We start from the raw sequence: 11538 nt of genomic DNA on the forward strand, positions 1-11538 counted from the left end.
TGTATGTTCTTTGTAATTGGAAGCCACTACCCAATCTTAGTTTTTTTCTCTACTCACTCTACAACAACCCATTGATCAGCTCAATCAATAGTCACTCATCACCATCCATGCAACTCTTTGTTCTCTTCTCTTCATTAGCATACACTCAGCTCTCGGCCTCTTTCTCTCCACAGCAAAGTCTCAACTCTTGGCCTTCTTTCTCTGCACAAGCACCTTCAGCCTTTCTCACAACATAAGCGCATTCGACCTTTCTTACATAGTACAGGCGACTTCAACCTTTCTCACACAACACAAGAGACTACGGCCTTACTCACAACCGTGTACAAGCAAATTTCGGCCTTACACACAACAACACAACTCTCAGGGTCTCTTACCTTTGCATAGGCACTCTTAGCCTTTCTCTGCAGAACTAGCTCTCTCTCAACCTTACACAACAATGCACTCACTAAGAGATTTTCCACTTAGCTCACTTTCAATTATGTTGCTTTCCCCCCATTTCTCATCTAAGCTCCTAGGTTTTGTTCCTTTGTTGCCCCCCGATCGATGTTGCCACTTTGTCCTACATTCACACTACGTGAGTGTACCTCAGCAAAGCTCTTCCATTCTGTTGTTGCATCTGCCTTGGTCCACTTGTACAAACCAACCAGGCACGGTCCTCTCTGTGTGAAACTCTCCTATGATTGAGGCTCTCCATTCTTATTCATGGTTTCACACATCTTTGTTGTCCTTTGGCATGACTTCTCAACTATAATCAGGCATGGCGTTCCTTGCTGCTATTGCATCTCCTATCTATTTCTTGTCACAGTGCAGAAACAAAGATCAGCCTTGTAGTCCTTGATCACCTAACTACACGGAGCTCCATGCTGAGAAATTAGTTCTCAGATGACCTTCACACTACTTTATGAGTCCCATACTTTCATTTAACTCATTGAAGACGTGCATCAGAGCATAATGATGGCTTGTCTCATCTCAAGGCCAGCCCAACACTCTTTTCTAAAGATCGTGGTCCTTGACGCCTTGACCCAATGACCTTTGATAGTCAACATTACTCCTGAGACCAACTCCTCTTCTCCTGCATTCAACTTCACAGTTGCCAACCCATATGCTCTTTAAAGCCCTGTACTTCCTTACAAGAGTGATTCCATATTGCAATATTCATAGTGGTGTAGTATTCTAATCTTCTAACTACCAACCTTCGATATGATGAGCTCCTTTCGCTTATCCCTTGCCGCATTTCTCACCATAGGAATGAGGGTCATGACCTGCCGCTTAGGGTTGAGGTGCTAGAGAATTTTTTATCCTACCAGGGGCTATTTTTCCTTTGTTAAGTGCTTAATGCCCTTGTTTCTTTAAGTTATTCTTGACCATGTGCTAGCCAAATATCAAAGCCCCTCTCATCGGAAGTTTCGAATTGGGGATTTAACTTTGAAGTTGCGATATTCCCAGCTCTCGGTGCTTGGCCCTAGCTCTACACCTAGTTATAACATCACATAGCTATATATTATAGTTATGTATATATTGTTTATAACATAACATAGTTATATAACTATTTAGTTCATAACATAAAGTTATTTAACATATCATAACATGTAACTCTATAATTATTTAACATATATAACATAAAGTTATATATGATAACAAACACACATATATATAACATAGTATGTAACATAACTATAACTATTTCATAACTATGTAACTATATAATTATTTAAATATAACTCTGAACATATCACATTGTTAGATATATTATAGTTATACTGTTTATAACATAACATAATTTTATAAGTATTTAATATAACATAACATAGTAACATATTGTGCATAATTATATTATAATATAATATAATATAACTATAATATTTAACATAGCACAATTATTTAAAACATAACAAATATATATATATATATATATATATATATATATATATATATATATATCAATCATTTAACATATAAATATATATAAGTTCATGTTTCAACAATGCATCATTGATAGATACATTAAATCCATCATGAAAAGTGCATTTGGTAGAGTGAATAAAAGCATTTAGACTCTTTTCTAATATGTACCATATTGTTTTATTATCTAGTGTGTTGTACAAGAGACATTGTCTTCATGTGCTTGCATCCATTACATGTCATGTATCAAAGTCAAACATTAAGAACTTAAAGTCTATTGGAGTATTTGGTTGGCATCAAATTTTATTAGTTTTATAAATATGTTTATTTCAAATTTTTATGTATATATTTACATATTTATGTGCTATGAATATAATGCATTATTTAGAAAAAAGAAAAAGTGTGAAGGTAGACTTGATCACTTCTTTCGATTGTGGTTAGATGGAAATCAATACTTTGGTTGATAAATTATAAAAAATGGACTCTAAAGTTTAGGACTTTTCGCTAGATTATTCTGCTTGAGTTTAGAAATGGTTTTTTTTTCAACATTATTTATAAGTCAACCATTTTCTCTTAGATTATTTTATATGTATTATATGTAATACTTTAGTCAACATTTTTTTTCTTGGATTAGTTTATATGTAATATGCTGAGGCATCCCATATAGATGCCTTAATTGTAGGCCATCACAGTGCAAAGGGGTTATACGTGGTTGGGCTCGTGATAGATCACGTAGCCCACCAAGAGTTCATGTTCCATCCATAGATCTTGCCTCTGATACCAATCAAAGTGTCAAAGGCAGTGTTTTTGTCTCTGTTAATGATCATGCTACCTCTATTGAACCTTCTTTGCCTATTTCTAGTACATCTCTTGCATTTTTAAATCCTCTTTAAACTTATGTGTTTATGTCTTGAAATTGTCTTTAATTTTTAAATTGTCTTCAACTGATGTGTTTGAACTTAATGTATATGTTATTACGATTCTAGTTTGTTAATTATATATTTTAAATTATTTTTATGATTTCGGGCCATCAGCAAGCCAAAGCTAAGGATCAAAGTGCAATGTTGATCCCTCCATGGGATGATGCTACATCTCATATCACATTAGAGGATGTTACAAACCATCATATGTGGATCACAAAAGAGATACATAACATCCCTATCAATTCACCGATTCATCTTAGTTTGTCTTTGATGTTGAATAACATCAATAGGTTGATCGACACATATTGGAGGTCGGGCCCACATAGCCACCTCCTACAGTCCATACAGAGGATTAGGAGGCATGAGGTTAGAGGCCCAGATACTTGGGAGGTGGTGAAAGAGGCCACCAAGGACATTGATGTTCATGGGGAGTTGTTCGACATCCCTCTGGATTGCCCTGCTAGACATAGAGGTATGATTCAACTGAAATATTTTAGGAATGTTGATGCAACCCATTTTGTGTATGATAGATTCATTGAAGATTGGGACCAGTTCCCCCACCATGACCGGGTCGCCATTTATTTTTCCAAGCATTTACATGCAGAGTTTGTGTTACATATGAGGCTTGATTACAATGATACTGGATATCGTTATTATGGACCCATCTTGGGACGTACCTATGATTGCGATGGGGCTCGTAGGGACTCTGAGCATGTACCACCACCTCTGAGATTCTTGCCACTGCTGTCTCGAAGCTTGGTATTACTAACAGAGCTAGAGGAGTTATCACAACTCTGTGGTGAGACTAGGGAGACTATTATATACAACATGTGGGTATCATTGGTTAGTGCGCATGTTGCATTAGATGGAGAGATTAGGAGACCACCACCATTTCCTTGTGACCTACCAATGCCCTTCTATTATGATGCATTTCTTGCGAGTTTATCCTTTAACCAACTTTTGACATATACATGTATGTATCTTGATGCCATTCATGAGACTTGGAGAGTGCACGGGCTACGTGAGATAGACTAGGTACATATATACACAAAAATTTTGACTCTTATTGTCAAATTATGCATAATTATTTGTATTAAGTTCTAGCTTGTATTAGATTGCATTTATATTAATAATTTCATGATAACATTTAGACACAACCCAACTACATGGATGATCTTATGAGGTCATCCGAGGGGGTAGTTAATCAACCAGGTCATCCTTGACCAAAGCATGTTTCCATGGATTCTCCTCCACCTCCACCTCCACCTCCACCTCATATGTTCACTAATGTGGAGGAGAGTCACTATATATAATCAAATGGACCAAAAGTTGAGGTAAACGTTTTTATTCCTAAGATTTCAACATTTTCTTTTTTTACGTTACACATATAAGCTACTTAATTTGTAGACTAGTTATAAATTTTCCTTGCCATTGTGTACACAAACCTATATATAGAGTGTCGTTAATGTCGTTGTTATGTGGAGACATGAGTGGGATGTTGGGTTTAGAGGCACTGATGACGTGAGTCCATCGATGAAGGCCCCAATCATTAAGCTACATGTAGGGGAGCACCAAACCAAGATTCATTAGACCCCCATCCTATTTGACTTGCATTTGGACTCGACTAAGGTTAGTAGATTCATGTATATGTAATTAAAATCATTGTTCAAAATCATTTATTAACATATCGTTTATTCTGTACAAATAACGATCTAATTGGTTTGAATTTGAATATGTTATATTTCATTACCATCTTATGGACACTTACTTTGGACGATGGAACTCAAATAGGAGTTTTGGTGGTACTCAGAGTGTCAGAGTTTCATAGGGCACATTCACATGTGATACAGACTTTGTATATTTTCATACATGGATAGTTTATGGATGTACATCATGGACATTATTTTAGTTTATGGATGCTTATTATTTTAGTTTATGGATGTTCATGTGATATTTGTAACTTGTATATATTTTTATATGGATAGTTGATTGATATACATGTATTCACTATTTCACTTTATGGATTTGTATTAATCTTGTTTATCGATGCTCATTAGTTTTTGAATTTTATGGATCTGTTAAAATTATTTCGCTAATTTAAAAAAAATCTATATACTGTAAATTTTATTAGTAAAATATATGTTCAGTTTTGATTTCTAGTTGCATAGACTAAGAAAATAAGTACAATCTTAAGCTATGATGCAATTCACTTTAATACTCAAAATGAACTAAAACATATCATGTATCAATTTAATATTGAACACGCAAAGAATTCCAATCATGTTTCATATTGGTTTGTAGAAAGTGTCTTTTAGTGCAATCAACATGTATGTTATTACAATTCAATTTTAAAAATAAATTATTTGAATTAAAAATTCATCCATATATATCTATATCTATATCTATATCTATATATATATATATATGAACATTTTTGTGACCCATCGATATACCATTGCATGGAAAACTTTTTAAAGTATTTCAATCAATTTCTTATCTCCAGGTTCAATTAAAAAACATAAATAGGATTGAAATTAGTTTTATTCAATTTTAAAAGATGTCATGTAAACAACAAATAGATTTTATTCAACATTATTTCTTTTGAAATTATCTACAAGAGCTTAGTCATAGCACGATATAAGTCACCTGTATTGAAATTTAATATATAGGTCAAAAAACAATATATAACAACATTTCTATAATTTTATATAATGTTATCAAGTTTCCTAAATTTACTAGTTATCCAAGTATTTCAATCAATTAGTTATGATTGAAATAAGTCTTATTCAGTTTTTAAAAACTCAAATACGATTGAAATAATTTATATTCAACTTTAAAAGATGTGGAGATGTAAAAGTTACAAATACAAGTTTTATTCAATTTTATTTTGTTTGAGGTTATCTACAAAAGCTTAGTCATAATGCATGTTGGCAATATTTTTTTGTGCTTACTCTAAAATCAATGCACAATGTTAAACTAATTACCTTGAAATTAATGTACACCATATGTCTAGTTATATCAACAAAAAATCAACATCTCCACTAAAATCAATGCATCTAATGCAAGCAATGAAATAGGATAAGAAATCAAAGTCTACACTAAAATCAATACATCTAATGAAAACAATCAAATATGATTAGAAATCAACGTCTACATTGAAATCAATGCATCTAATGTTGCAAGCAATCAAATAGGATTAGAAATCAACATCTACACTGAAATCAATAAGTCTAGTGCAAACAATTTTCTTCCCTTTCTCTCCCCACTCCATCTATGTCAATATATCTCTCCATCTCTCCTTTATCTCTCTATCTCACTGGCCCAAACACACACTCTCTCTCTCTTCACATCTATCTATCTCTCCCTCCCTCCCTCTATCTCTCTCTTCTTCCCTCTCCCCCCTTCCATTTATATCTCTATCTCCCTTTGTCTCTCCTTCATATCTCCATATAATAGCAAACATACACATTGTTTCTACATATATCTATCTATATATCCCTCCCTCTCCCTCCCCTTCTCCCTCTCCCTCTCCCTCCCCTTCTCCTTCTTCCTCTCTATTCCCCTTCTCTCCCTCTCTCCCCTTCTATCTCTCTTCCCTCCTAATCTCCTCTCTCCATATCTCTTCATCTCCCTTGTCACTCCCTCTCTCCTCCTCCACCTTTCACTCTCTATATTTCTTTATTCTTACCTCCCTCTCTACCCCCCTCCAATTCCATCTCTCTCTCCATACCTCTCAAGTCCTCTCTCTATTCCTTTATCTCCCACCTCCCTCTGTCTCTCCCCCTCGTCACTCACTCTCTTTCTCTCTCTCTCGAGCTTCCTCCTGCAACTTTGTTGACTATCTCCCTCCCTATATTTTGATGTCGAACAACAATTTTTTTATTATATATATAATACATATTTAAAATGCAAGATTTCAAATGTGTGTTGTACATTCAACTAGAAGGAAAATGATAATTTTCCAAAGAAATATTATCTAGAATTTCCCAAAATATTATTAACGGTCCAACTATCTCCATCAGAGATACATAGAGCACTTCATGTCTTCCAATTGAAATTGTTTAGGTTTTATTTCTTTAGGTAGATTTAGGTTATGATTACTTTAGGATTTTAAAAATATTATATATTTTACTATGTTAGATTTATAAAAAATTAGGTTACATAAAATTAACATGTTGAGTCAGCTTGTATGACTTTTTTTGTGTTAATGACTCTTTTGTTGATGCCTATAGCATACATCAACCACATTTATTAATGTAGTTGTGCTAGTATATATTATAATATAACAAATTTTATATTATATTAAAGTTAATAATATTATATTAATCCAAAATTAATAAATTTAATATTAACATTAAAATATAGTAATATAATTTTTTTTATATTAATATGAAATTTCGTAATTTAATAATAATAATAATAATAATTTTTTTTTAATATTAATATTAAATTTAATAAGGTTTCTACATGACATGATAACAAAAACTATAATAGTATTTGGAATTCTAAAATGTGGCAAAAACTTAAATTTTAGATAAATTATGGGATTCCTTTTTTTTGTAAACGCTCGATCGAGCCCATATTAACCACAGATATGGCTCGATCAAGGGTTTATGAAAACCTCGATTGAGCTATTTGAATTTGAAATTTAAGCGCTCGATTGAGCTATTTGAATTTGAAATTTAAACACTCTATTGAGTGCTTTAAGCTCTCAATCGAGCCTCTGAAGTCCTAAAATCCACCCTTTCAGCACTCCTGCAAAATTTCCCGTAACACCATTTTTTTTACCCTAGCAAACTTAGGGAAAAAAATTTCCTTAGGTGGCAAAGTCAATCATATTGGACTCATGAAGAAATCCTCTATCCAATGGCATATGAGTTTGACATTTTCGAATTCATATGATATTTTTCATCTAATTTCTTTTAAACGTAATGCTTGAAATTTTTTTGAACAATTTTAAAGAGGTTGAATAAAAAATCAATATCATAAAATATACGCAATGAAAAAATTTCATAAAATACCACCATATTCATTTACGAGACCTCTTCAAAAGGGTACTCTTGGTTTTTCAATTTATTTAAATAGTTGAAAAAAACCTTACATGAACACATGTGTCTGCAAAATGAAATTGAAATATTACTTCGCCAACTTCAAAAAATAATTAAAAATATTTTTTTGATATGAAAAACTTAGCTCTCTCCATGTAGATCATGCTCATTTATATATTTTTTTAAATTACACATTTTAGACTAAGTTATGTCATGTGATGCACACATATTTCTTAAGATGTGTGAAAATTTCCAAGGACATACATTTCATTTAATGGAAAATTGACATATTATACGACACTAAGTATTTTGGCAAAAAATATCATTAGAACAACAACATAATTCTCCAAAATTTGTCTTTTTACTCTGAATCAAAATTCACAATGCCTATATGAATTTTGATGACCCTTCAATTTAATAAAATAGGAAAAACTTGAAATTTCATCACCACATTTGGCCCAAAAGTGTAACCCATCTTCATGCATTGACCCTGATATACTCTTAAGAGATAAGTATTTTCCTGATTATTTCTAATGTTGTTTTATTTTTAGTCCCTTATCTTGGTTTATATTGCTTGGTTGTATTTGTTCTTCCTTGGTCTCTTAGTGATGATTGCAGGTACATAATGAAGACTGCCAAGGATGTGGAAGTCGATGGAAGAAAAAGGTGACAAGAAGAATTGTGATTAACGAGCATTAAATTTAAAGGGCCAGACATGATCAACCTAGTTGAAATATTGTTTTTAATGTATAGAAGTTTGTTTCGACTTCTAAGATGGATAGAAGTCTTATAGAATTATGTTGATATGAATCAACAGAAGATGAACCAACTCTATATATTTCTAACTAAAGTCGAGAACCTCTATACCTAGTGTAAGAGGGAGTTGATTGAAGAATATTGGTCCTACCCAAGATTGAGAGTATGAAGCTCGATGAAATTCTTGTGGAGATCTGGCATTATCGACTGTGTGATCTAGATCTTGGGGGGAGGCCCCCAAGATCTAAAAAATTGAATTTCCAGAAGAAAAAGAGGAGAATTCTCAATAAACAAAACCACAAAGAAACTTTTATTAAAAACAATAATAACTATAAAGGTTACATTGTGGCGGACCATTTGTCCTTTTACAAAATGTGACTTGTTACTTATAGTATTTTTCAGTTACAATACCACGGGTCAATTCCATGGGTGAATGAATAACATGGGTGGATGTCACAATACCACGGGTAAATTCCATGGGTGAATGAATACCATGGGTGGATGTCACAATACCATGGGTCAATTCCATGGGTGAATGAATACCATGGGTCGATGTCACAATACCATGGGTGAATGAATACCATGGGTGGATGTCACTTACAATACCATGGGTGGATAAATACCATAAGTGGATGCCACTTACAATACCATGGGTAAATTCCATGGGTGGATGAATACCATGGGTTGATGCCATTTTCCATTTGGATCACTGTGAGTCCATAAACATCTACATAATGTATAATTTGAAAAAGCTCTGTAGCTAAATCCTACTAATTGGCTCGTTGAATTATTTAATGTGTGAATTTGAACTTCTAGGTGCTATATGAGCTTGAATGACATAGATGTTTTATTGCATAGCTAGTTTATGAAGCAATTGGGCTTCATAAGTTATTTTCTCACTTGTACTATCTATTATACATGTCTATTGATGAGAAAGTTGCTAATTATTGTCTAAAATATGTTGAAGGTAATAGACTGCATGGATTTTCTTACTCTAATTTGAGCATAAGTACTAATTAAGGAAAGAGTACAACTCATGGATGTTTTTGTTCGGATTGTACTATGGTTTTTTGGATGAGTGGAAAACAATCTTCTATGGCATGAAGTTTTGTTGAGGAAGAATGCATGGCAGCATGTGCAGTGACTCAAGAAGCAATTTGGCTTCGGAAATTGCTTTATGGTTCATTTGATCAAATGCTAGAAACCACAATAATATTTTGTGACAATCAAAGTTGTATAAACTTGTCAGAGAATTCAGTGTTCCATGGCAAGTCAAAACATATTGGCATCAAATGTCACTATACAATAGAGAAATTTTGAGGTCTAAAATGGGCCTCCTAAGGATATTATAAAATCATAATGGAAATAATAAAATAATATTAGATTAAATCATCAAATTTTAGAGGGAAAAAAGAAAAAACTAATTTTTCAACTCGTATTTTCAACTAATCTCCGTATGAACTTACTCAAATTTTGACCAAGAGCACTCATTGGATGCATAATTTAATTCCTCATCCAAGGAGTACCCATGTTTCACACATTTGATGAACCCTGCTACATGAACAATGATAAATACATGAAAAAACGTGATTGCAATCATGTTTTTTCATGTATTTCTCATCTTTTGTGTAGCAAGGTCCATCAAAATTATGAAACATGCCTCCTCCTTGGATGAGTAATTAAGTTTTTGCATCCAATGAGTACTTGAGCTCGAAATTTGAGTAAAACCATAAGGGGATAAGTTGAAAATATGAGTTAAAAAGTAGTTTTTTTTTAAATCTTTTTACTTTTAACTCCAAAAATGGTGAGTTATCCCCCATGGTTGGCATCATCATCTTGAATCCTATTGGTTCTTATAAAGTTTATTTTGGTTGTACATTTTTGTTTTGAGACCCATTTTAGACCTCAAAATTTCTCTAATGGTAGAAGGGTGCAGTGAAGCTCTAGTAGATCTCCACTAATGAGCAAGTAGTTGATATTCTAATGAAGCCTTTTCCCAAAGGAAAGTTAATGTATTTAAAAGATAAGTTGGGAATAGTGGGAAATGCCTCTTTGGTTGAGAGGACACAGTGATCTACCTAAATAATGTTATTCTACTTGTGTCACTTTACCAGTATAGGGGCATTATCCCCATTCCAATGTGACCAATATAGGAAGAATGGTTTGACAGGTTAGAAAACATCTTGGATACTCATTCTCTTAGTGTCTTGTATTTTGACTAGTATAGGGATATTATCAATGTGTATTATACCTTGACGAGTATAGGGAGAATGGTCCAATGAGCATCTTCATGTGTCTTGTATTTTGACCAATATAGGGATATCATCTTTGTGTCAAGTACATTAACCAATATAGGAAGATGAACATTTCCCTTTGTCTTGTACTCTGACCAGTAGAGGGTTTTTTTCCCTATGTATAGTACAACAACCAATATAGGAAATGGGTTCTGAGGCAACCTGGTTGAATACAAGCCTCCCATCTTCTAGCTCAAATCTCATCCTACAGAGATCTTATTAATGGAAATTGTTGGACACCTAATTCACTAAGGGTTGGCATGGAATGTGAAAAGTCACTAGAGTCCAAGAGACCACTTTGTATATGGAAACCAAGGGTCACTAGAATGTATTATAAATGTATATCATTTGTGAATAAATGTAATTCATGTTTGTATTATATGTTGTCTTCTCCATGTGTGTGTTTAACATGGTATTAGAGCATGCAGATTCTAGCCCTACTCCAACTTGAGCCACTATTTTTGTGGCCTTGCCCAACCACTGGTTTTGTGGTCTTCGTTACCCTGTTGTGCATGCAATTCAAAAATGACAACACATATATTTAATTAGGCCTAGGTGCTCAGAACTTGTCTGTGCTACCCATATTCACCCAATTAAAATTTGTCATATTGTCAC

The sequence above is a fragment of the Pinus tabuliformis genome, chromosome 4_2 (assembly GCF_031772625.1).
Source record: "Pinus tabuliformis cultivar Carrire ecotype Pingquan chromosome 4_2, CPIR1, whole genome shotgun sequence".
Taxonomy (NCBI): domain Eukaryota; kingdom Viridiplantae; phylum Streptophyta; class Pinopsida; order Pinales; family Pinaceae; genus Pinus; species Pinus tabuliformis.